General features: G+C 42.7%; 1 protein-coding gene across 2 annotated transcripts in view; it reads left to right on the top strand.

The window, feature by feature from the left end:
• Positions 1-4,848: 4,848 nt before the first annotated feature.
• Positions 4,849-27,396, top strand: part of USP9X (ubiquitin specific peptidase 9 X-linked) — a 156,671-nt gene continuing 134,123 nt past the window's right edge. For both annotated transcript variants that reach the window (XM_081793514.1, XM_081793513.1), the window contains exon 1: positions 4,849-4,863. The gene's annotated coding sequence lies outside the window, so the exon portion shown is untranslated. The remainder of the gene's footprint in view (positions 4,864-27,396) is intronic.

Raw genomic sequence — 27,396 nt, 5'->3', positions numbered from 1 at the left:
ACAATTTTACCTCTATTTTATTTCTTTAAATTTTTTAAACATTTATTTATTTGAGAGAGAGAGAATTTGAGCAAGCAGAGGAGGGGCAGAGAGAGAGGGAGAGAGAGAATCTGGAGCAGGCTCCCCACTGTCAGTGCAAAGCCTGATGTGGGGCTCAAACCCACGAACCATGGGATCATGACCTGAGCTGAAGTCAAGTGCTCAACCGACTGAGCCACCCAGGTGCCTCTATACTTCAGTTTAAACAAACTACAATAGTGGGGGCACCTGGTTGGCTCAGTGGGTTAAGTGTCCGACTCTTGATTTTGGCTCAAGTCATAATCTCATGGTGGGGAGTTGACAGTGAGGAGCCTGCTTGAGATTCTATCTCTCTCCTCTCCTCTGCCCCTCTCCTTGTTCATGCTCTCTCTCTTTCTCTCTCTCTCTCTCTCAAAATAAATAAACTAAAAAAAAAAAAAAAAAAAAAATGACCGTAGTGCCTTCCAATGAGGGGTAATAGGAAGTATACAGTAAGCTATGAAATATCCTTGCCAAAAAATTGAACTTGAATCTAACCAGGTCTCCAGATGTAACTACCAGCTTACAGAAAATATAAGGGACAGAAGAACATGTTGAATGATACCAACAGGATTCGCAGGATTCGACCAGACAATTTAGAATATGGGACGTTTCTACAGGACAAATGACATGATTTCTTTGGTGAATTAAAATGATATATAGAAAACAGGGAAGGGGGAAGAAAGGATTATAGATTAAGAGAGACTTAAGACCTACATTAACAAAAACGATACCTGGACATTGTTTGGGTCTTGACTCAAACCAACTGTAAAAAGCCATTTTTTAAAAGTTAATTTATTTTGAGACAGAACCAGCGGGGAAGAGAGAGACAGAGTGAGATAGAGGACCTGAAGTGGGCTCGAACTCACAAACCATGAGATCATAACCTGAACTGAAGTTGGATGCTTAACCAACTGAGCCACCCAGACACCCCAAGTAAAAAGGCATTTTTGAGACAATCAGGAAAACTTGAACACATAGTTTTTGAGACAATCAGGAAAACTTGAACACATTTCTTATATTAAGAAATTAGTGTCAATTTTATTAGGTGTGATAATGGTCCTGTATTCCTAAAGTCTGTATCCTATTAGACACTGAAGTAGTTATGGGTGAAATTATGTCGTTTGCTCTATAATACTCCAGGGGAAAACTATGGAGGGAAACAAATGAAGCAAGAAAGCCAAAGTAGTAATAACCTTCGAGGGTGAGTGATAGATGAACTGGGGCTCAGTAAACTATTCTCTACCTTTGTGCATGCCATTAAGTTACAAAGCTTCAAACTCACCCTCCTATACTCTGCCTTTTGATTCTGGGGATGGGATTCTACCATGTACATTTCTGCTTTGCCAGCGGCTTCCTGCTAGAGTCTGCCTATAGGCTGCTATAGAAGGAGACTACAAGGCTGGAGGGGTCGAAGCCGCTTAAATTGCTTCCTGTTTTTCTGTGTTCCCTCCTGTTAGTTTCTTGTTTCTGTCAAAATCCCCCAAGGAACATTTCTTCCAACCCCTCCCCACCTGCAGCGCCTTCCTTTGTCTACTGCGGAATCCAATTTGCGGTTTTCCAGCAGTTCCAGAACCAGTCTCATCACCCTCCCCATCAGAGACACCAGCCTCAGGTGAGCAGCACCCCATCCTCAGAGGGGAGCCCTTCCTCCAAGCTTCTGGGTTGTAATAATTCTGTTCTCTCTCCTTTCTACCCCATCCCTGGGGGTGGTGGGTGGAGGGTAGCAGCTTCTTGCTATTACTTTCTTTATGAGACCTTAGAGTTCTCTTTTCACCCCTTGGGGTACCCACTTAACAACTTTATGCCTAGTTAACAGTTTTTTTGGTTTTGTTTTGTTTTGTTTTTCAATAGCAAATCCTGTCTGTCCACATAACTAATGTGGCTTCTTCCTCCTGACTGGTCTCTAATGAGAGGTATGGATAGCAACTCCCATCAGTCATTGGTTGAAGGCTGTTTACAGGGAGCTTATTCCCCAGCATTTCTGGTGGGCCGCAGGCGCGTAGCAAAGCCACCCCCAAATCCCGAGCAGGTTCCGGTGGCCAGAGAAAGCCCTTAGGCAAAGTAACGCAGGTGCTACCAACTGGAAGTTGGGCCAGTGTGAGCTAAAGTGATAAAAGAGAAGGTGAGGGCCGCAGACAGTTTTGCTACACAGCCAAATGCCCTTTATAAAACATTCATTTCTAATTACAGAAGCATTAATTGTTCTTGAAGGATGGTTATTAAGAAAAGGCTAAAGTCCTCTCCATCACCAGCCCCCATTCTGATTCCCTTCTCTTCCCTCCTACCCGAGGCAGCCACTGTTACCGATTACCATGTACATGTACTCTTCTAGGTATATATGTTTATTAAAGCGTATACGGCATTGTTTGTAGATTTTTCAATTTTTATTTCATAGTGTACATTTCTTTTTGCAATTTGCTTTATTTACCAATTTGTCTTGGAAGTCACCTGCTGCATCTGTTCTTTAGTGTGCATATACCGTTGTTTATTCCGCTGTTGCCCTATGTTCACTTTCTTTTAAGTTCGTTTATTTTGAGAGAGCGCAAGAGCGAGCACGAGTGGGGGAGGGGCAGGGAGCTAGGGAGACGAGAGGATCCCAAGCAGGCCCCCATCTGTCCGTGCAGAGCTGGTCCTGGGGCTGGATCCTGGGAACTGTGAGATCGTGATCTGAACCGAGATCAAGAGTCAGAAGCTCAACCGACTGAGCCACCCAGGTGCCCCGCCCTATGTTCACTCTTAATCAAATTCTATGATGAATGTTAATGCCCCTGCATCTTTGTACCTGTTTAGGAGTGTTTCTCTAAAGTAGATAGAGTAGTGGAAATGCTAGGTCAGAGAGAATGCATATGTACAACTTGCATCAGGTGTTAAAAATACGTCCTCCGAAACGTAGTTCCAATTTACAAGCTGCGATACTGTGATTTATAATAAGGAATATGTATTTGGCCTCCCTTTCATTTCTGGCATAGAGCTCCTAAAACCCTTGGAATTTCCTAAGCGAGGAGAGCTACAAAGGTGTCTTTTGTTATGTTAACGAGTGACATTTGGGCTGCACCTAAAGGCTGGGGGCTGGTTGCCAGGGGAACTAAGTCTGAATAGAGGGTTGGGACTTCCAGTCCCACCCTCTGACCTCTGGGGAGGGGAGAGGGGTTGGAGGTTGAATCAATCACCAATGGCCAATGATTAAATCAATCATGACTATGTAATGAAGCCTCCATAAATACTGAGAGGACGGGGCCCACAGATCTTCAGGTGGTCCAACACGTGGAGTTTCCGGGAGAGTGGCGCGCCTCGAGAGGGCACGGAAGCTCCTCATCCTTCCCCTGCACCTCGCCCTATGCATCTTTTCCATCTAGCTGTTTCTGAGTTATATCCTTTTATAATAAACAGGTGATCTAGTAAGATGTTCTCGGAGTTGTGTGAGCCACTCAAGCCAATGAATTGAACCCAAGGAGAGGGTCATTGGAATCTCCACTGTATAGCTTGGTCAGTGCGAAGCACAGGTAACAGCCTGGGCTTGTGGTTAACATCTGAAGTTGAAGTAGGGTGGTGGGGGAGGGGACAGTCTTGTAGGACTGAATTCTTAACCTGTGGCATCTGATGCTCTCTCCCGGTAAGTAGTATCGAATTGAGTTGAGTTCTTGGGACTCACTGCTGAGGTCAGGAATTGCTTGGTTTTGTGTGGGGAGCCCTCCCCCACCCCCGAACTTTGGGTTTGGGTCCGGGAACCCAAAAGAGTTGGTGGTCAGTGAGTTGGGATTTGCTCAACGGTCCTGGCTCACAGAAACATGTGGGTTGGGAAGAGAAGGTATGAAGGGAGGTAGGGTGGGGATGAGGAACCTTTGATTCCTAGGTGTGCATGTGGTCATCCAAGGTATGGAACGGCAGCTAGGCTGCGTTGTTACTAAAGATGGACCCAACTCCCGGGCAGTTGGAATAAGGAAATGCATACTAATAAGAAAAAGGCAAAATATTCCATCCCTTCGTCATTGTTCTCTGTAAGAGCTAAGCTAAAAGGGAAAGTCGGTTGGACTTTGATGCTAGTCCAAAGTCCGATTTCAGTGAGTCTGAGCTTTGGCCGTTAGCCTCAAAACCGCCCCCCAAAGGTAATAATCACCATGGGGGAAGGGCAAAACCAAGAACCTATTGAACCTACGGGGATTAGTGTGAAAGAGTTGTTTTCGTCTTGTAGATCGGTATCCTCAGCTTCCTGAGGAAGCCTCGCCGAGCGGGATTGGGGAGAGAAACTGATTGGGGGTGGTGTCTTCGGTCTGAACGCTGCTGGGGGGGGGAAGGGCATGTTTGGGTTGGTGCGGGACCCATGGCTCGCTGTGCCACAGCCACAGGCGGCTGTACGTGATCCAGACACTCCCGAGGGAACAGCCAGCCTGGCGGACTGGGCAAAAGCCACCCGAAGGCTTTCTAATCCTTAGAAAGAGCTCTGTCCTTAACCCCGATAAATGCCTAGTGGAAAGCCCCGGATGAAGCAGCTGCGAGGCTTCCTGGCGTGTGGGACTGGCTTTATGACGACCCAGATGTTAACCCGCCGAATATGCCCGTTACCCAGGTCACGGTAAATGCCAGGGTTGAGGGGGCCCCTTTCACATGGGCGCCCCACGTAACCTCATTGTTACAAAACCAAAAAAACAGCTCTGGAAGCCTCCTCGAGTTTGCAGTCTCCGCTTCTCCTCGGGGTCTTACAGATGCTAATAGAAACCTTAGGTTAATTAACAAGCCAATGGGGAAAGTCACGGGACGCTCGCTTCCGAACCAGGTGGAAATTTTTTGTTATTAAGAAATCTGGTGAGTAAAGTGACTATTATTGATAGGTGCGAAACAAAAAGGAAACAGGAAGGGGATTCGTTCCGGTGGGTGGAAATTTTTACATGATTATTAAGAAATGGGTAAACTGGGTTTTTTGTTTAATATATATAAGTTGCAGAATTAAAAAAAAGTATAGAAGGAAACAGACATTGATGGGGTTATGACAAAGGTTTTAATAAAGCACTACATGAGGTTGGTCAGGTCAGATGGATCCCTGTTAGTCTCCCAGCATTAAAGGGCCCCAAACAATTCTGTTTCATTTACCCCTATTTGGAGAAATTTTACAAGCTGGAAGGCAAAAAATCACAATGAAATACCTGACCAGCAAGTGCTTGGGCCAATAGTTAGGCAGATTAATCAAGATAAGATGGACCCCCCTCACTGGGGATCCAAAGCCTTTAGGATGAGAGTGGGTAAAATGGCCAAAGAAGAGATTTCCAGCACTCTTTGTCATGGGAGTCCCATGAACTATGGTAACAAAGCCCACTGGTGAAGCCCTAACTCTTGCTTCAATAAGATGGAGAGATTGTAAACACCTAGGGTTGATAGGATTATGAAAGTTGGAATGTGTAAGCTGGTATTCTCTAAAGAAATTGTATTACCTTTACCTGAATGTTTTATAGGAATGAATATTAAGTGTGGTTGAGGAACACTTCCCTTACCCTATTGTAAAACCATAACCTGTTGATGAAGTCCTAACAGAAGCTACAGCTAGGAACAGAAGAGTTGATGGAATTACTGTAAAAGTTTGTAGGAGAATTTGTATGTTTGAATAGACTTTATGTGAAGTGGTTTTCTTTTCTCTGATTGTTAAAAGGCAAAATATTGGGGGATCGCTAAGGGATAGATGTTACATATCTGACTGGGGCACACTACCCCTACCTAGTATTGTAACACAGAAGGCATGTATGCCTGCCCTTCAAGCAAAAGTAGACATGCTAAATGGGAACCAGTGAGACGTCCGTGCACACATGGTGTAGGGTAGAAGCAGGAATGCTGGTAGAGACCAATTCTCTGCAATAGCCCTTTTTAGGGTGTAGACTGGGGTTTATGGCAAGAGCCTGCGAGCGCCTCCCAGTGACCACTATTGGGACTCTGGAGACGATAATTTTGAGGGGCATTTACTATCTTGCTATTGGATATTATTATTTTAGTTTTTAGTTTTATTTATTTTAAGAGAAAGAGAGCAAGCAGGGGAGGAGCAGAGAGAGAAGGAGAGAATTCCAAGCAGGCGCTGTGCTACCTGGCTCCAACTGATGAACCGTGAGATCGTGACCTGAGCCAAAATTGAGTTGGACACTTAACCGGCTAAGCCACCCAGGTGCCCCGCTATTGGATATTATTGATTGAAGCCAGTCCTGTGACTGAAAGACATACGTGATCTTGAAACCTGAAATACCCACAATGTCTAGGATGGTGTTAGAGAAACACCTTTATGGGGATGGCAATGCCTGGAGAATGCAAGGGGGAGCTTGCTCATAGGCAGGGAGCCCCATTCCCCCTGGGACTGATTCTGGAGCTTTGTGAGTTGCTTACTGGATTCTGTCCTCACTTGGTCAATGCCCTATAAACAGCTCTTGACTGACTAAGAACTGCTTGGTGTGTAGACAGAAATTCCATGGGGAAAGGACCACAGCTTGCTTGGAAGGCCTCCATTCTGCCTGGAAAAAGTAAAAACCAATCAGCTCAGTGGTCTGAATTGCATGCTATTTTGCTAGCAGTGATGGAAGAATTGAACAGTGATAAAAAAGCCTGTATGTTTGACTTTTTACTGACAAATGGTCAGTGGCTGGTGGTCTGGGCTTGTGGTCAGCAGGAGGGTAACAGACACGTGGCTTATTAAAGGGATGTCCATGCATGGCATAGCCCTATGGAAATTTGAGAGGTGCATTACAGTGGGACATATCAATGCCCATCAGAATCCCCTTCCAGGTTTGGAAGGGGATTGGAACAAACAAGCAGATACCCCCTGGGTTCCCTTCAGGTATCCACCTGGGTCCCCGAGATGAGTGGACACGGGGGGTCTGCAGCAATGCAGAGGTGGGCTGGTTCCAGACCTATTCCTCTTTGCCTCTTCTGAGACACAAAATATCAATAAGACCTGTTCCATTAGCAGAGGAGACAGAGCCTGCAGATGGCTGTGTGGCAGGTTCCCTGGTGGGAAGGCCCTGAACATAGCTGGCGAGAGAGACTCATGCTGGCAGTCCTGGGGCTACAAGTGGGTCCTGATAGGAATAGTCACTGACTCTAGACTGGGCTTTGCCTACCCAGCCCAAGGGGCAGATGCTCGGAGTGCTGTGAAAGAGCCAGATCCGAAGATACTGTGCTACTTTGGACGGCCCATTGTCATTTCTTCAGACCAAAGAATATACCTTATAGCTGATGACGTCCAACAGTGGGCAGGGGTATCCTCCTGAGAGTACTAGTTTCACAGAGAATGGAGTGGGGAATTAAACAGTGGTTGTCTAGGGTGGGTGGCTGGATGGCTCAGTCGGTTGAGCATCCGACTCTTGATTTCGGCTCAGGTCATGAACAGGGCTGTGGGGTCAAGCCCCACATTGGGCCCCAAGCTGAGCATGAAGCCTACTTGAGATTCTCTCTTCCTGTGCCCCTATCCCCAACTTGCGCTCTCCTTTCTCTCTCTTAAAAACAAAACAAAAAACAGTGGTTTTCTAAAAGTGGAGGGGCAGGGGGGACCAGGTGGGAGAGAAACCCGTTTAGGAGGCTGGCTTACGAGGCCTTCACGGGTGTGTGCTCACTCGACACCAGCACTAGGAGGGCTGCAGGAATGTCCCCACTGGATAGATTCTTCTGTTTCTCTGCTGGATCTGGAGAAGAGGAGGGGTGGAAGGTGCTAGTATTCTTTGCTTTTCCACATCGCCTCACCCTTCCCCGTCCCCCCCACCCCCCACTTGATGCAGCGGTCACAGGACCCAGGACCACAAGGGCTGGATCTCTAAGCAAGAAACCGTAACTGTGTTTTTAACCTTTATGTCAGGATTCCTAAGGGCCTGATGGGGCAGGATGGCCGTCGTCCCTTCGGGCGAAATTGGGGCTGACAGTGAATGCAGCTATATTGCTTGGTGGCAAAGATAGCCCACTAGTTCTGCACGTGTGTAACCTTACCTTATCTGACTAGAGCTGGACTGAGGGGAAGTGACTTGCTAGACTAGTTTTGTTGCGTACAGTCTACACCAGCACAATGAACGAACCCAATGTCTCTTCTAAAGGTGGAAATGTTTGGGTATAAATGGAGGGATGGAAAAATAGTAGCTGAGGGTAAGGGAATGAATACATGGGTTATGTAATGGGGGGTGGGGGGAGAGCCCAATATTACGTTAACATCTCCAAAGAGGCTCAGGGCAGGAGATAATCTTATTTCTTAGCTTGAGTGTACCAGATGCCTGAGAGGGTGAAGACCACTCTTGATTTGGGAACCTGACAGGATCGAATGGAAGCCTGCAAACCTGAGTGGCCTCTGCCTGGGAGACCTTTTCAAAATAGGATATGATGCTGGACAGGTAGTTATTAATGACTGGATGAGATTCTAGTGATGTGCCAGTATCTTTTGACTTTTATGATTGCTTTGCTGTTAGGGATCCGTGTTCGAAAACCAGGGGGGACCGTGATATTGTGGTTTATAATAAGTATATGTGGTCTTGGTCCCGTTTCTGGCACAGAACTCCTAAGCCTTTTGGAATCTCCTCTTTGTAGTGAGCCCTAAGTGTGTCTTTTGTTATGTTAATGGTGACTTGGACTGCACCTATGGATGGGGGCTGGTCGCCAGGGGGACCGACCTTGTGATTGGAGGGGTGGGAATTTCAGTCCCACCTCTGATGGTTGGGGGCTGGTGTTGAATCAATCACCTTTGGCCATTGATTTAAACTAAAAGTCCGAGGTTCAGAGAGCTTCCGGGTTGGTGAGCACCCAGAGATGTGGGGAGAGTGGCGGGCCTGGAGAGGGCATGGAAGCTCCCCCCTCTGTTCCCCTCTTCCATCTGACTGCTCCTGAATTATATCCTTTTATAATAAGCCAATGATCTAGTAAGTGAAATGTTTCTCTGGGTCCTGTGAGCCATTCTAGCAAATGAATTGAACCCAAGGAGTAGCTTGTTGGGACCTAGCCAGTCAGAAGTACAGGTTACAACGTAGACTTGCAACTGGTGTTTGAGTTGAGTTACCAAGAACTCCTGTCTGGAGACAGTTGGTCAGAAGGACAGGTAACAACCTGAGCTTGCAACCGGCCTCTAAACTGAGGTGTGGGTGGGTGGGTGGGAGGGGGGCAGTCTTGTAGGACTGAATCCTTAACCTGTGGGATCTGATACTCCTTCCAGGTAGGTAGAGTCAGCATTGAGTTGAATTCTCAGACACCCTGTTGGCTTCTGAGAATTGTTCATCAGTGTGGGGAAACCTGCCCCCCACCCCACACATTGGAAATTGTGTTTCAGAATACCCTAAAGACAAGAGTACTAGGAGGGTGCCAATGTTCTTACTACAGGACTCACTATAGCTGCCCTTATCCTACATTTCCCATCTGGCACTGCTCTGGGCAGCTTTACCAGAAGATAACACGGACGAGAGAGGTGTTCACCCTAACCACTCCACAAACCAGTAGGCGCCTTCTGCACCCTCCTCACGGTGCCCTCGGGCTACCAAGGCGGTAGTGTAATTGAGCTGGAGCTACCAGTACTCCCAAGGGAGGCTTCAGAGCGGCCCCCACGTCTGTGGTATCCAGCTGAGAGTAGTAGTGTGTCATGGGGTCTGTTGGATTGGACTTGTTCCTGAGTGCGTGTGACAATCCCTAGCAAGTCCTGGAAATAATCAGGTACGTCTTCTGGGGCTTTGAGGTCCTTGCACGACCAGGCGGCCAGGCAGTTGGGTTAGGCCTGGGTTTTGTTTTATGCAACCAACGGTGGACCTGGTTGCTGTGGAGTGGCAACTGCAGGAAGAAAAAGCTAGTTTCTTTCAGTTCCTCCTTAGTGTAGCCTGGGCTGGGGATCCATGATGGACCTTGTGAATATATGAAATGCCTAAAAATGAAACACTGTGTAAATATCTGAAAAGAAAGGTTTGTCAGGGACAGGAAGGAACCAGCGAAGGCCAAAGATCTGTGGTGGGAATGTGCTTGTCATGTTCAGGGAATGGTCAGGAGGCTGGTCGGTACAGAGAGTGAGGGGGGCAAGAAGGAACTGACCCTAGAGAGTTAATGATGGGGACTACGTCTGCTTTGCCAGATCGCTTCCCGCCCAAGCATTGTTTTAAACCTCACAGCTTTTTCAGACCGGGTCTTGGTTCCTTTGGTGATTCAGTTCCCTTAATACCTTAGTAGTCCTCTGATCTGTTCGCTTCGGATGTTGCCAGAGTTCTTTCCTGGACATAGTTGTAAAGTCTGCTTTGCGTATTTGCCTCCTCGTTCCTGTGCTGCTCCCTTTTGAAATGAACGGTGGCTGCCTTGGTGCCATCGCAAACAGCAGGCCCAGATGAGAAGGACCCCACCACTTTCCATCTACTTTTTTATTTTTATTTTTTTAACGTTTATTTATTTTTGAGAGAGAGAGCATGCGCGCAAGTAGGGGAGGGGCAGAGAGAAAGGGGGCAGAGGATCCCAAGCAGGCTCCGGGGACAGTGAGCGGAGCAATAGAGTTATTTGACAGAAAGTACTAAGCTCTCAAGAGTGAGAGGGGTCCCGAGTGGGTAGCCGCCGACGATTTCTGTCCCTGACTTTTTATTGGGATCTTATGAGAAAGTTTGTGAGAGACTACGCATGGCACCTAGCCTGGGCAGGTCTGGAATACCAGTATCCCTCCCCTCCCCCGCTTTTTCAGCCTCCTACTTGTAGCTGCAATGTGCCTTCCTGAAGTTCTCTTCTCTCTCCCTGCCTAATGTGAACCCTCAAGATCAAGACCTGAGCCAAAGTCAGACGCTTACCCAGTGGAGCCACCCAGGCGCACCGAGTCCCCCTATTTAACTAAGGAGTCTTATAAGTCTTTGTGTCAAGAGGTGACACAGTCCCTGAGCAACGGCAGGGTGGCTGACCCGATTATAGCTGTTAGGCTGGTACGAGGTAATGCGGCCAAATAGTTTTTAGATAGTATATTACTTACAGAGACAACATAAGATCAGATCAGCACGGTGTCATCTCCCCATGTCCCTAGCCCCACAGGGTAACACTGAACATGAAGAACCAAATGACGGACCACCAGAGTGGTAAGCCACTCTGCTGTGGAGCCAAGCTGTTTTATAGAAGGCCACAGAAGCTGCCAGCTGGATCCTAGCAGGGAGGTGGGGAAGCTAGAAAGCATTGCTCTCCCCCAGACCAGGGAGATGGATAAGAAACAGCCTTGTGGCAGTCTCCCACGAGATAGGGACGAAAAACAACACTGTATGTAGCAGCTGCCTGTTCTTATCTCCCCTTGTTCCAGGAGGAATCAGAGGATTCTGCCCATGGGTTGAGTCAGACTGCAGACACCTTGTTTATGTGGCCTACATGGAGATGTGCAGAGTCATCACTCTGTCACGATGGAGCTGTTCCCTTACACTTTCGTTACACAAAGCCTTTTTCAGTATTCTTATTTGGGAGACAGGCGCAGTCTGCTTTTCTAATCTCACATCCCCAAATTTCTTATTTCTGCACCTTAACCAGCCAAGCTTTTGCCTGAGCTTTTGTCTTTCTTGTAACGCCTTGCTTAAATACAGCAAGTAACTGTCAACACACGCTAACATCACTTTCCATCGTCCTTTCCTAAAGCTGTAGGCTCAGAAGGCACTTGGCCTGACTTCCTTTTATTATAGGTAACATCTGCTATTTAACAAGACTCTCCATCTTTCTTTTTTTTTTTTTTAGCTTTTTTTTTTTGGATTCTCCATCTTTCTAGCCTCCAATATCATTTTTCTCGTTGTTCACTGGTTCAAACAACAAAAATTTCTTTATTGCTTATCCTATCATACCTGGTGGGTGAACAGGTCATTGGGACAGCCCTCCATGCTTTCATTCTGACAAGAGGCTTTGTTATCTTCAACACATGGCTACCAAGGTCAACCTTAGGGTTAAGGTTCAGAGCCATCTCTGTTACAGCAAGCTTCAAGTGGAGAAAAGCACACAGGAGTATGCTTGGTAGGTTCACGTAGGCTGAAACTGGTACATGGAATCTATTCTCCCATTCCATGTGGCCACACCTAACTGCAAGGGAAGCTGGGAAGTGTCTGTCCAGGAAGAAGAGGAGACCATGGATTAGGTGAGTGGCTAAGAGTCTCTGCCACAGCGTGTTGTGGGATAGTGTTTTGGTAGTGCAGGTGGTGAGCAGTGGCTGAATTCTGGATTTCTGTACAAGGTAGGGACCCCAGAATTTGTTGATGTCAAGGGTTTTGGCCTGAAAAATTAGAAGAATAGAGTTGCTGTATGCCAAGATGGTAAAGGCTATCGAGAACTCAGTTTTAGGCATGCAGGTTTCCACTTCAAAGGAGTGATTGCGACTGAATATATAATGTGGGGCCCCTCAGTACATGCATGGTATTTAAAGCTATTAAACAACATAACTGCAAAGCTATATATAGTAATACTGAATTTCATTCATTCTACAAAGTACTTTTTTTTTTTTTTTTTTTACACCTAAAGATCTTTGAAATTGGAATGCATCTTACAACACTAAATACAGCCTTCAATTATGATTGACAGTGTTTTCTTTGTTAGTAGCATTTTAAATAGTGATGTGTCAGGGCACCTGGGTGGCTCAGTCGGTTGAGTGTCCGACTTCGGGTCAGGTCATGATCTCTTGGCTCGTGTATTTAAGCCCCGCATCGGGCTCTGTGCTGACAGCTCAGAGCCTGGAGCCTGCTTCAGATTCTGTGTTTCCTTCTCTCTCTGCCCCTCTCCTGCTCATGTTCTGTCTCTCTCTGTCTCTCTCTCTCTCAAAAATAACGTTAAAAAAATTTTTTTTTTGAATAATGATGTGTCTTCTAATTGATGGCACCCCAGATTCAATGAAACTAATAATAGTAAAGATGATGATATCAAGCACTTAATAGTGTGCATCAGACACTGTGTTAAGCTGCTTCCCTGATTATCTTTACATGTTGTTATAGGAACGTTAAGAACTCAGATACTGGGGCATGACTGCATGGGTCTGAATTCTGGCTCTGACATTACAAACCATGTGCCCTTGGCCAAATGCTTAATCTGTTTCTGCCCCCTGGGTGTCGTGTGTAAGAGATCAATCACTGGGTTCTACTTCCGAAGCCAAGACTACACTGTATGTTAACTAATTTGAGAATAAAAAAATCTGTGCCCTAGTTTCCTCATCTCTAAAATGGATGATAATAGTACCTGATTTATAGGTTTGTTATGAGGATGAAAGGAATTAGTACATGTGAAGTTCTTAGAACAGTGCTTACCACATGGTAACTGCTAAATTATTAACATTAACAAAATTAACATTGTTACAACTGTGGAAATTGTATGTGTGTATGTAAAAATTCATCAAGCGTGAAATCTTGCCATTTGCAACGACATGGATGGAGGTAGAGAGTATTAATGCTAAGCGAAATCAGAGAAAGATAACAATATGATTTCACTCATATGTGGAACTTAAGAAACAAAACAAACAAGCAGAGAAAAAAATAGAGAGCAAACCAAGAAACAGACTCTTAACTATAAAGAACAAACTGTTTACCAGAGGGGAGGTGGGTGAAATACATGGTGAGGATCAAGGAGTGCACTTGTGATCAGCACCTTGTGTTGTTCGGACATGTTACATCACTATATTGTATACCTGAAACTAACACTGTATGTTACCTAACTGGAATTTAAGTAAGTTTTTATTAACGAAAAAACAAAAGAACAGGGGCACCTAGGTGGCTTACTCGGTTGAGCATCCAACCCTTGATTTGGGCTCAGGTCATGATCCCAGGGTTGTGTGATCGAGCCCCTGGTCGGGCTCCACACTGACATACTGAGTGTAGAGCCTGCTGGATATTCATTCCCCCCCTCTCTCTCTCCCTCCCCCATCTGTCCCTCTCCCCCATTTGTGCTCTCTCTCAAATGATAAAAACGATTAAAAACACTTAAAAAAAAAAAAGTTTCAAGCAAAACAAAAAATCATCAAGCTGTACTGTTTCATGGATTTTACCCACATTATGGTGTGTATTTTACACCTCCGTAAAAAACCAAAACAGAAAAGTTTAGAGAAAAAGAGATCATCTGTCTTATAAATGAGAAAAAAAAGTTATGTGTACAACGATATTCATAGAGATATTTTTGTCTGAAATTAATATAGTTACTCCAGCTTTCTTTCAATTAGTGTCAGCATAGTACATCTTTTTCTGTCCCTTTACTTTTAATTTATCTGTGTCTTTATATTTAAAGTGGGTTTCCTATAGGCAACAAGTAGTTTGGTCTGGTGTTTTTTGTTTTTGTGCGCTTTGACAATTTCTTTCATTTGATACATTTAAACCATTGATGCTTACTGATACAGTTGGGTTAATATTTGTCATATTTGTTCCTGTTTTCCATTCACTGTCCTCATTCTTTGTGTTTTGTTTTTTGTCTTCTACTCTTTTTCTGCATTTTCTTTTCTTTTAAATGAGGTATAATTGACCTATAACATTGTATTAGTCTCAGGTGTGCAACATGAATCACTATTTGCATATATTGTGACATGATCACCACAGTTAATCCAGCTAACATACATCACCATACAAACTGAATTTTTAAAAAAATTTTTAAGATTTACTTTAACTCTCTTCAAATATCCAATACAATATTATTATTATTATTATTATTATTATTATTTTAGACAGAGCATGAGAGGGGGAGAAGGGCAGAGGGAGAGAAAGAGAATCTTAAGCAGGTTTCACGCTCAGAGTGGAGCCCACAAAGGGCTTGATTCCAAAATGCTGACATCATGACCTGAGCCAAAATCAAGAGTCTGACACTCAACCGACTGAGCCAGCCAGGTGCCCCTCTAATACAGTATTATTAACTGTAATCTCCATGCTGTAAACTATGTCCCTGTGCCTTATTTTTTAACTGGAAGTTTATACCTTTTGACCCCCTTCATCCATTTTTCCCAGGCCCCCACCCCCCTACCTCTGACAATCACCAATCTATTCTCTGTATCTATGGGTTTTTTTTTTTTTTTTTTTTTTAAGATTCCACATGTAAATGAGATCATATGGTCTTTCTCTTTTTCTGTCTGACTTATTTCACTTAGGCCCTCAAGGTCTATCCATGATGTCACAAAATGGCAAGATTTCATTCTTTTTATGGCTGAATAATATTCCATCGTGTATGTGTGTGTGCATGTGCGTATCACATTTTCTTTATTCGTCCATTAATGGACACTTGGGTTGTTTCCATATCTTGGCCTTTGTAAATAATGCAGTGAACATGGGGGTGCTGTATTCTCCAGTTATAACAGGACATTTTATTTTCAGTTTAATTTTAATTTTATTTTTTTAAATTTACATCCAAATTAGTTAGCATATAGTGCAACAGTGATTTCAGGAGTAGATTCCTTAATGCTCCTTACCCATTTAGCCCATCCCTCCTCCCACAACCCCTCCAGTAACCCTCAGTTTGTTCTCCATATTTATGAGTCTCTTGTGTTTTGTCCCCCTCCCTGTTTTTATATTATTTTTGCTTCCCTTCCCTTATGTTCATCTGTTTTGTCTCCTAAAGTGTTCATATGAGTGAAGTCATATGATATTTGTCTTTCTCTAATTTTACTTAAGCATAATACCCTCTAGTTCCATCCATGTAGTCGCAAATGCAAGATTTCATTCTTTTCGATTGCCGAGCAATTCTCTCTCTATATATATATGCCGCATCTTCTTTATCCATTCATCCGTCAATGGACATTTGGGCTCTTTCCATACTTGTTGATAGTGCTGCTATAAACATTGGGGTACATGTGCCCCCTTTGAAACAGCATCCCTGTATCCCTTGGATAAATACCTAGTAGTGCAATTGCTGGGTCATAGGGTAGTTCTATTTTTAGTTTTTGAGGAACCTCCATCCTGTTTTTCCAGAGTGGGTGCACCAGTTTACATTCCCACCAGCAGTGGAAAAGAGATCCTCGTTCTCCGCATCCTCACCAACATCTGTTGTTCCCTGAGTTGTTAATGTTAGCCATTCTGACAGGTGTGAGGTGGTATCTCATGGGGTTTTGATTTGTATTTCCCTGCTGATGAGTGATGTTGAGCATTTTTTCCATGTGTCAGTTGGCCATCTGGATGTCGTCTTTGGAGAAGTGCCTATTCATGTCTTTTGCCCATTTCTTCACTGGATTATTTGTTTTTTGGGTGTTGAGTTTGATAAGTTCTTTATAGATTTTGGATACTAACCCTTTATCTGATAGGTCGTTTGCAAATATCTTCTCCCATTCTGTCGGTTACCTTTTAGTTTTGCTGATGGTTTCCTTTGCTGTGCAGAAGCTTTTTATTTTGATGAGGTCCCAATAGTTCATTTTTGCTTTTGTTTCCCTTATCTCCAGAGACGTGTTGAGTAAGAAGTTGCTGTGGCCAAGATCAAAGAGGTTTTTGCCTGCTTTCTCCTCTAGGATTTTGATGGCTTCCTGTCTTAACATTTAGGTCTTTCATCCATTTTGAGTTTATTTTTGTGTCTGGTTTAAGAAAGTGGTCCAGGTTCATTCTGCATGTCGCTGTCCAGTTTTCCCAGCACCGCTTGCTGAAGAGACTGTCTTTATTCCATTGGATATTCTTTCCTGCTTTGTCAAAGATTAGTTGGCCATATGTTTGTGGGTCCACTTCTGGGTTCTCTATTCTGTTCCATTGATCTGAGTGTCTGTTTTTGTGCCATTAACAGGACATTTTGTATGATTCTGTTTTCTTTCCTCTCAGCATACCAATTATACTCCTTTTTTAAATGATGGCCCTAGAGGGTGCAATATACATTTGAAACTAGTCCATATCCACTTTCAAGTAACACTGTATCACTTCATGATAGTTGCAAGTACCTAAGAATATTCCCAATTCCTCCCTTATATTCCTTATAACATTGCTGTTGTTTATATCACTTATCTGTAAGCTTATTAAATGTTGTGATTGCTATTATTATTGCTAACATTGTCACTATTATTATTTTGAACAAACTTATCTGTTAGATCCATTAAGCATAAAAATATGTTTTATTTTACCTTCATTTATTTCTTATCTAATGTTCTTCCTTTCTTTGTGTTGGTCCAAGTTTCCCACCTATATATTCTTTTTTTCTGATGCACTTTTAACAGGTCTGCTCTCAACAAGTCCCCTCAATTTTTGTTTGTCTGAGAGTGTATTTATTTCCCCTGCACTTTAGAAGGATAATTGGCTGGATATAGAATTCTGCGTTGGTGGTTTTTTCTTTCAACACTTTAAATATTTCACTCCACTCTTGTCTCTTCTCGTTTGCTTGGTTTCTGAAGAAAACTCCAAAGTAATTATTATTATTATTTTTTTTTTGCTCCTCTGTTAAGTGGGGTGTTTTTCCCTCTGGCTTTTAAGATTTTATCTTTGTCTTTGATTTTCTATAATTTGAGGAGGGTATGTCTAGGTACACCTTCGATTGGCATTTATCATGGTTGGTATTCTGAGCTTCCTGGATCTGTGGTTTGGTGCCATTAACATTAGAAGGTTCTCAGCCTGGGACGACTGGATGGCTCGGTTGGTTAGTGTCAGACTTGGGGTCAGGTCATGATCTCACAGTTCATGGTTCTAGCCCTGCATCGGGCTCTGTGCTGACAGCTCAGAGCCTGGAGCCTGCTTCAGATTCTGTGTCTCCCTCTCTCTCTGCTCCGACCCTGCTCACGCTCTCTGTCTCAAAAATAAATAAATATTTAAGAAAAAAAAGAAAAGAAAATTCTCAGCCATTATTACTTTAAATATTCCTTCTGTTCCTTTCTTTCTCTTTTTTTTTTTTCCTTCTGTTATTCCCATTATGTGTATGTAACACCTTTTGCAATTGCCTCACAGTTCTTGGATATTCCATTCTTTTTATTTAATTTTTTCTCTTTGCATTTCAGTTTTGGAAGTTTATGTTAACATATTCAGGTTCATGCATTCTTTGGCCATGTCTGATCTATCAATGAGCCCATCAAAGGCATTCTTTTTTTTTTGTTAATTTTTTAAAATGTTTATTTGTTTTTGAGAGAGAGAGAAAGGATGAGCGGCGGCGGGGGGGGTGGTGGTAGAGACAGAGGGAGACACAGAATCCCAAGCAGCTTTCAGGCTCTGAGCTGTCAGCATAGCTGACATGGGGCACGGGGCTGGAACTCACAAACTGCAAGATCATCACCTGAGCTGAAGTTGGATGCTTAACTTACTAAGCCACCCAGGCACCCCTTCTTTTTTTTTTTTTAATGTTTATTTATTTTGAGAGAGAGAAAGTGGGGGAGGGGCAGAGAGAGCAGGAGAGAGAGAATCCCAAGCAGGCTCCGCACTGTTGGCTCTGTTGCAGGGCTCTGTCCCAGGACGGCGAGATCATGACCTGAGCCAAAATCAAGAGTTGGACCCTTGACAGACTGAGCCACCCAGGCACCCCTCAGAACCATTCTTCATTGCTGTTACAGTGTCTCTGTTTCTAGCATTTCCTTTTGATTCTTTCTTAAGAGTTTCCAACTCTATGCTTATATTACTTATCTGTTCTTACATATTGTCTACTTTTCCCACTAGAGCTCTTAGCATGGTAATCCTAGACTTACAAAATTCCTGGTTTCATAATTCTCACATCTCATCCAAATCTGAGTTTGATTCTGATGCTTGCTCTGTCTCCTCATACTGTGGCTTTTGTGTATGTGTGTGTGTGTGTGTCTTTGGTATGCCTTGTAATTTTTGGTTGAATGTTGGAGATCATATACTGGGGAAAAGGAACTGTGGTAAATGGACCTTTAGTGATGTGGTAGTAGTGGGGGGCATTCTATAGCCCTATGATTAGGTCTCAGTCTTCAGTGAGCCTGGGCCCCTGAGTTGTGCCCTTTATGAGTGCTTCTCATTTCTTTCCTTTCCCTCCAATTGAGGTGAAACACAAAGGCTAGAGGAGGCTGGGGCTGGAGTTAGAGAGACCCCCTCACCCCCTTAGGCTTACTTTCCCTTTCCCCCTACTGACAGGCAGGAGGCATATTTCTCTTGAAAATATGGTGGAGCTCCTAGAGTCGAATTATGGAGTTCCTCCCCCATAATCGGACTGGACCTTCCCCCAACCCTAACTCCCTCTCTCTCTCTCTTTCACACACACACACACTCCTGGTGTCTTGAACTCTAGCTTGTCCACACTGAGCCTCCAGTGATTCATCATTATAGTTTAAATTTTTTTAGCCTGGTACTAGTTTCCAGCTTTAGGCTTCGGTTCTAAGGCTTCTGCTGTAGTAAACTGGTAATTATCTGTATTTGCCTGTCTCTCGATTTGGGGAGTCCACAGCTCTGTGACCTTAAATTTCTGATGGATCTAAGAAGAGCTGTTGATTTTCATCTGTCCAGCCTTTCTGGTAAGGATGCCGGTAATGACTTCCAAGCTTCTTACATGTTGGACCAGAAACTGGAAGTCAGCATTTTCTTATAACAGCAAATGATTAAAAACATGCCAAATGTGTATCATACATCAGTAAAGGACTGGTTATTTAAATTCTCATGCACACACCCAATGGAATACTATGTAATCAAAAAGGTCAGTTCTGCATGTCCTGATATGGAAAGATTTGCAAGATATTTTAAGTGACAAAATGCAAGGTACAGAAAATAAATAGCATGAATGAATGTTCTTCGCTGAATGTTCTTTGAAGGGAATAAATGTTTGTTTTAAAAAAGGATAGGGGCGCCTGGGTGGCTCAGTCGGTTAAGCGTCCAACTTCGGCTCAGGTCATGATCTCGCGGTTCGTGAGTTCGAGCCCCGCGTCGGGCTCTGGGCTGACGGCTCAGAGCCTGGAGCCTGCTTCGGATTCTCCCTCTCTCTCTGACCCTCCCCTGTTCATGCTCTGTCTCTCTCTGTCTCAAAAATAAATAAAAACGTTAAAAAAAAATAAAAAAAATAAATAAAAAAGGATAGATACCCATATCTACTATCTTAAAAATAAGTAAAGGAAATGTAATTTCAGAAGATTAGCAGAAAATACACCAAAATTATAGCAATCACATTTTAGCATTATAGAGGTTGTTTTTATTTGTTTTTCAATTTTCCAAACTTTCTTAATTTGGTTACATTATTTCTATAGTTTTTTAGAGGAGTATTCATATGAAAAAATCTGGAAGATAATACACAAAAATAGTGGTTATTAGTTTTGGTGATGGAAGTAAGGAAAATTTCTCCCATTTGCCAGACATTTTGTAATTTTATATTACATATACAGTAATGTTTATTTGTGACACACATGCAACTTTTATTTTGTTTAAATATCTGGTGTCCAGGTTAGGCTTGGACCAGGTTGCTTATACCACTTGTTACACTAGCATTCGTAGCACACATTTAAAAGCTATTATAGGAGCTCCTGGGTGCCTCGGTGGGTTAAGCATCCGACTCCGGTTCAGGTCATGATCTCGTAGTTCGTGAGTTTGAGCCCCGGCATCAGGCTCTTTGCTGACAGCTCAGACCCTGGAGCCAGCTTTGGATTCTGTGTCTCCCTCTCTCTCCCTCACCTGCTTGTTCTCTCCCCCCTCCCCAAAATAAACATTAAGAAAAAAGCTATTATAAATCAGTATTTTGATATACAGTCCCTTATTTGTTGAAGGACTTGGTAAAGCAGAAAAGAGTGGCTGATTTGCAGACAATGTAGTTTTTCTCCAGTCTTTGAGCAAATTGAGTGAGCGATACAGCCACAAATAGCACCTTCTGCAAATGGCTACTTGAGTTTGCAAACCCAAGAGCAGAGCACTGATGTCCTCTCTATTACCTAGATCAACCCAAAAAGAAGTCCTGAAATGGGCCCACAAATAAAAAGAAGGGAAAGAATTGATGCTATTTGACAAATCGTCATTTGCATGCTTTCTAAAAAAAATAAATTTTATCTAAAAGAAAGAGGCAAAACATGTACAGAAGAGCCAAGAAAGAATAGCTGTTTTTTAGCAGTCAAAAATGCAATACTTAGACGACAAATGTAAACGAAAGCAAAAAACCAGAAACCTCACCAAATTTGGTTGAAAGAAAGCCTCTTTGTATTTGTGAAAAATTTGAATTGCAGAGTGTATTTAGAGAAATAGCACTTTATTGCATCTTCTATGTAGAACGTGATTATATGTATTAGAATATGTACAATTGACAGTTGAACAATAGAGGTTTGAACTGTGCAGATCCACTTATACGTGGGTTATTTTTGATAAATACAGTAGAGTACCGTAAATGTATTTTCTCTTTTTTTGATTTGTTTAAAGTAACCTTTTCTCTAGCTTATGTGACTGTAAGAATCCAATATAAGATGCACACACATACTATGTGTTAATTGTTTATGTTATCAGTAAGGCTTCTGGTCAACAGTAGGCTAATGGTAGTTAAGTCTTTGGGGAGTCAAGTTTTATGTGGATTTTTGACTGCTTGTGGGGGGGGGGGTCGGTGCCCCTAAACCTATGTTGTTCAAAGGCCAGCTGTATGTTATATATTCCTAGCAGATGAATTCTTCCCTGACTTCCTGAAAGAAGTAAATCCCAAACTTTAGTAGCTGCAGTAGTGAAACCGAGCCCTCAAGTCATTCTTACGCTTTTCTCAGATGCCTTAGAGAAGCTGTGTTAATTGCTAAGAATGATTCAGGAGTTTAGTTGTTTGTTGTTGTTGTTGTTGTTTTGAGGGAGAGACAGAGAGAGGGACTCTAACTCATGAAACTGTGAGATCATGACCCAAGCAGAAACCGAGTTGGATGCTCAACCAACTGAGCCACCCAGGTGCCCCCAGGAGTTTAGTGTTTTTTTTTTTCTAAGTTTGCTTATTTATTTTGAGAGAGACAGAGACAGCATGGGGAGGGGAGGGGTGGGGGGAGAGAGAGAGAGAGAGAGAGAGAGAGAGAGAAAGAAAGAGAGAAAGAGAATCCCAGCCAGGCTCCACACTGTAAGCGCAGAGCCAAACTCAGGGCTCAAATCCATGAAACTGAGATGATGACCTAAGCCGAAACTGAGAGTCAGATGCTTAACCGACTTAGCCACCCAGGTGCCCCCCAGGAGTTTAGTATTTTAACAGATTTTTCTAAAATTTCAAAAGAACTGTACTGAGAGACAAGATTGTAAATGATTCTTACAATTTTGTTTATACTATTGATTTGATTAATGCCTTTTTAAAAAAATCTAATGAATGATAGGGCAAGCATAGAATTCTAGACTGTTTCTGTCTGAATACCATGTTCTAATTTAGTAGGTTCCAAATTAATTATGTTGAAGTATATGAAGTAGTAGCAAATGAGGATATTTATGAGCTTGCGGTATTGTGATTTATAAGAAATACATATTTGGTCATTCAGATGACCAAAATATATTTCTCATATCTTTGGTCTTTCTCCAAGGTTCCTGGCTCCTAGCTCCCAAAATCCTTGGAATTTCCTGAGCAGTAAGAGCAGTGGGAACATCTTTTGTCCTAATATTTGGCCTTTTGTGCTCAGTTCCTGAAACTTTATGGCTTCAGAGCCATAAAGGTGAAATGGGTGTCTTGTTATTCATAACAAGCGCCTCTCCACCACAACTGGGTTCATGTTAATGAGGTGACTTCTGGAAAGCACCTAAAGATGGGGGTTCCAATCTTCAGGGAACAGAGAGGGACTGGAGATTGAATAGATCACCGATGGTCAATAAGTTAATCAACCTTGTCTGTGTAATAAAGCCTCCATAAAAACCCGAAAGTGAGAGGGTTCAGAGAGCTTCCAGGCTGGTGAATGAATGGAGATATGGGAGGATGGCACGCTTGGATAGGGCATGGACTCTCCATGCCTCTTACCCACCTGTCCTGCCCCTATGCATCTTTTCTATCTGGCTGTTCTTGAGTTACGTCCTTTTATATAGTAAGTCAGTAATCTAGTAAGTAAAATGTTTCTCCAAGTTCTGTGAATTGCTCTTGCCAATTAATGGAACCTAACGAGGGTGTCAACGGGAACCTTTGATTTATAGGCCATGTGGACGGAAGCGTAGGTGACATCCTGGATTTGCATTTGACATCTGAAGTGGGGTGAGGTGGGCAGTCTTGTAGTGTTGAAATTAGTGATCAGAACCTTGCAGCTTAATATAGTGTTTACTTTATAATGACATAAGCAATGATATTTCCAAATTAGAGTGGACTTTGAGGGAACTCTATCAAAAGGAAGAGTTGGTTGAAAATTTGCCTTTTTTTTTTTTTTTTTAAACAAAATTTCCAGGCTGGCCACGAGGAAATAGAGAGGGTGTACTAAGGCAGAAAGCAAAATGGAGCTGAAGTTTCACCAGGCTGCAACCACGTAGAGAGAATGTAGTAAGAATTTGGGTTGGTGTTTGAATGACCAAATGGGTGGTCTGGGTGACTGCAGTGCAATTTTGATTGTAAAAATGGTTGAGAAAACCAGGTTGACTTTGCAGGTTCACTTTTTTTTTTAAAGTTTATTTATTCGGGGCGGGGACGGTGGGGGGAGAGTGCATGCTGACAAGCAGGGGAGGGGCAGAGAGAGGGAGAGAATCACTGGCATCATGGAGCCGGATGTAAGGCTGAAACTCATGAACCATGAAATCATGACCTGAGCTGTAACCAGGAGTCGGTCGCTTAACCGACTGAGCCACCCAGGTGCCCCACTTTTATTTATTTATTTATTTATTTATTTATTTATTTATTTATTTTTTTCAACGTTTTTTTTTTTTTTTTTTTTTTTTTTTAATTTATTTTTGGGACAGAGAGAGACAGAGCATGAACGGGGAAGGGGCAGAGAGAGAGGGAGACACAGAATCGGAAACAGGCTCCAGGCTCCGAGCCATCAGCCCAGAGCCTGACGCGGGGCTCGAACTCACGGACCGCGAGATCGTGACCTGGCTGAAGTCTGACGCTTAACCGACTGCGCCACCCAGGCGCCCCCCACTTTTATTTTTTTTTAATGTTTATTTATTTCGGGGCGCCTAGGTGGCTCAGTCGGTTGGGCCTCCGACTTCCCTTATCTATAGAATTTTGGAATTTGTAGCCCTGAAAGTATTAAATAGTATCAAGCACTTACCTAGGAAGTTCTGTTCTTTTTTTTTTTTTCTTTTTAATTGAAGTGTTGTTGACACATGTTATATTAGTTTCAGGTGTATAACATGGTGTTCCACAACTCTACATTTTGCTATGCTCATCACAAATGTAGATACAATCTATCAGTGTACAACACTGTTACTGTACCTTGACTATATTCCCTGTGCTGTACCTTTCATCCCTGTAATTTTTTCATTCCATAACTGGAAGCCAGTTCCTTTCACTCCCCTGCCCCCCTTTTTGCCTACCCTCAGCCCCCTCTCCTGTGGCAATCACCAGTTTGTTCTCCACATTTATGGGTCTGTTTCTGTTTTGTTTTGGATTTTAGATTCCATGTATAAGTGAAATCCTATGATATTTGTCTTTGTCTGACTTATTTCACGTTGTGTCTGTTCCTGAAGATAAGTGTCCTAGTAAACAATGAGTATACTTATTAAGCATTTCTGGTTGGACAAATAAGAGTGCAATGGGAAATTTTATGAGGAAATGTAATATAATAAGGCTTTGCCCTACCAAGACAGAACCAGGAAGTAAAAAATTACAGTTTTAAAGGTAAAGGGCAGGTGTTAGAAAAGAGAAACAAGGGGCGCCTGGGTAACTCAGTTGGTCGAACCCTGCTTCTGGGTTTCGGTTCAGGTTATGATCTTCAGGTCATGATCCCAGGGTTGTGGGATTGAGCCCCGGGTCGGGCTCTGCGTTGAGCATGGAGCCTGCTTGGGATCTTCTTCTCTCTCTCTCTCTCTCTCTCTCTTTCTCTCTCTTTCTCTCTCTCCCCTTCTCCCCCCCCCCCCCCCCGGCCCCATCCCCTGCTCATGCTCTCTCTCTAAAATAAAATTTAAAAAAAATATTAAAAACAAAACAAAGGAAATAAGAAAGAATGCCTGGACTATATGGACATTAAGGAGCTTGCACTTTGGCATTGAACCTATTCTTTTAACTTGGAATTGTTCATTGCCTATCCCATTAACTGAGTGGATGTCAGAGGTGTCAAAAGTGGGCAGTCCTGCATGCCACACACCTCCTGGGAGCCAAGGTGCACATGGTAGCTTCACAGAGCATAGGAAAGAGTGAGTTGCTGGTGAGTTGATAGACTTGATAGACTAAGTCCCCCTAGAACAGCTGGTGGGAGTGTAATTTATAGGCTAAACCACATGAAATTGAATTTTTTCCCACTTTTGAAAGATTGTGGTAAAATATATATATATATAACAAAATAAATCATTTTAACCATTTAAAAAAAATTTTGTTAATGTTTATTTTTGAAAGAGAGCACAGGAGGGGCAGAGAGAGGGAGACAGAAAGCCTGAAGCAGGCTCCACACTGACAGCAAAGAGCCTGATGTGGGGCTCGAACTCACGAACTACAAGATCATGACCTCAGCCAATGTCTTAAGCGACTGAGCCATCCAGGCACCCCCATTTTAACCGTTTTTAAGTGTACCTTTTATTGGCTTTGAGTAGATTCACAACATTGTACAGCCATCAACAGCTTTCACTTCCAGACTTTTTCATCATCCCAAACAGAAACACACCTTACCCATTAAACAGTTCCCCTTCCCTCTTCCTCCAGCCCCTGGTAACCTCTGTTCTGCTTGCAGTCTATGAATTTTTCTGTTATAGGTGCCTTATTAAGTGGAATCCTACAACATGTGACCTTTTGTGTCTGGCTGCTTTCACTTAGCATGTTTTCAAGGTCCATTCATGTTATAGCATGTATTGGAATTTCATTCCTTTTAAAGTCTGAATAGTATTTCATTGTATATACCACAGCTTATTTTTTTCACTCATCTATTGGTGGACGTTTGGATTGTTTCTCCATTTTGGCTATTGTGAACAGTGCAGCCATGAACAAGGATGAAAATGTGTCTGAGTCCCTGCTTTCAGTTCTTGTGGGTATATGCTTAGGAGTGGAATTGCTGGTTCATATGGTGATTTTATGTTTAGGTTTTGGGGAACAGCCAAACACTGTTCTCTACAGCAGCTGCCCCATTTTTCATTCCCACCAGCAGTGCACAAGTGTTCCGATTTCTTCACATCCTTGCCAACACTTTTTATTTTCCACTTTTTTTTTTATTAAAGCCATCCCAGTGGGTTTGAAGTGGTATCTCATTGTGGTTTTGATTTGCATTTCCCTCTAGACTAGTGATGTTGAACATCTTTTCATGGCTTATTGCAAAGACGTCTGCTGGGATTTTGATAGGGATTGGGTTGGCTCTGAAGATCAACTTGGGGGTATTGCTATCTTAACAAAATTAAGTGTTCTAACCCTTGAACGTGGGCTGTTTTTCCATTTATTTTGGTCATCTTTAATTTCTTTTAATGATTTGTAGTTTTCATTGTACAAGTCTTGCACTTTGTTAAATTCATTCATTAGTATTTTACTCTTTTTGATGTAATGATGTAATGGAATTTTTTCTTAATTTTATTTTTTATTTAAAAATATTTTAATGTATATTTTTGAGAGAGAGAGACCCAGTGTGAGTTGGGGAGGGGCAGAGAGAGAGGGAGACACAGAATCCGAAGCAGGCTCCAGGTTCTGAGCTGTCAGCACAGATCCCCACGCGGGGCTTGAACCCACGAACTGTGAGATCACGACCTGAGCTGAAAACAGACGCTTAACTGACTGAGCCACCCAGGAGCCCCTTAATTTCGTTTTTAGATTATTGCTAGTATATAAAAATACAATTGGCTTTTTATTGATCTTATATCCTGCAACTTTGCTAAACTCATTTATTAGCTCTAACAGTTTTTTCTAGTGGATTTCCCAGGAGTTTCTATATATAAGATCATGTCATCTGCAAATAGAGGATAGAGATGGTTTAATTGCTCCTTTCTTACCTAGGTGTCTTCTAGTTCTTTTTCTTGCTGTGGTTTCAAACCACAAGTACAATGTTGAATAGAATTGGTGAAAGTGGATATTTTTTTAAAGGTGCAGTTTTGATAGGGTTAAAAGCACTTTCCAATCCTGACTGGTGATCCTGGGCAAATTGCTTATCCTTTCTGTTTCTTTATCTAAAGTCAGTGATAGCAGTATATGTTTGGACTACCTCAGAGAGTTATAAGGATTAAGTAAAATCGTGTATGTAGCAAACCTACAGTGTAAAATGTGCTATGAATTATTAGGGCTATGAATTATTTTTTGGACACCTCATTAGATAATTTTTGTGGTGAAAACATAGTCTAGTAGTGTATAGAGAAAGGATTTTAAAATTTAAGACCCTAGTAGTGTGCTGTCATCCCAAATTAGTTTGATTCCATTTTAACAACTCTATTACAAATTGACATAATTATAGCATAACTAAATCTGTTTCATACAAAATATAATGATCTTGTTTTGGTACAATTTTGCATTTAGTGCCCAGAAGCA

The sequence above is a fragment of the Panthera onca genome, chromosome X, assembly GCF_046562875.1.
Source record: "Panthera onca isolate mPanOnc1 chromosome X, mPanOnc1 haplotype 2, whole genome shotgun sequence".
In the NCBI taxonomy this organism is placed as follows: domain Eukaryota; kingdom Metazoa; phylum Chordata; class Mammalia; order Carnivora; family Felidae; genus Panthera; species Panthera onca.
This window is presented reverse-complemented; position numbering and strand designations above follow the sequence as displayed.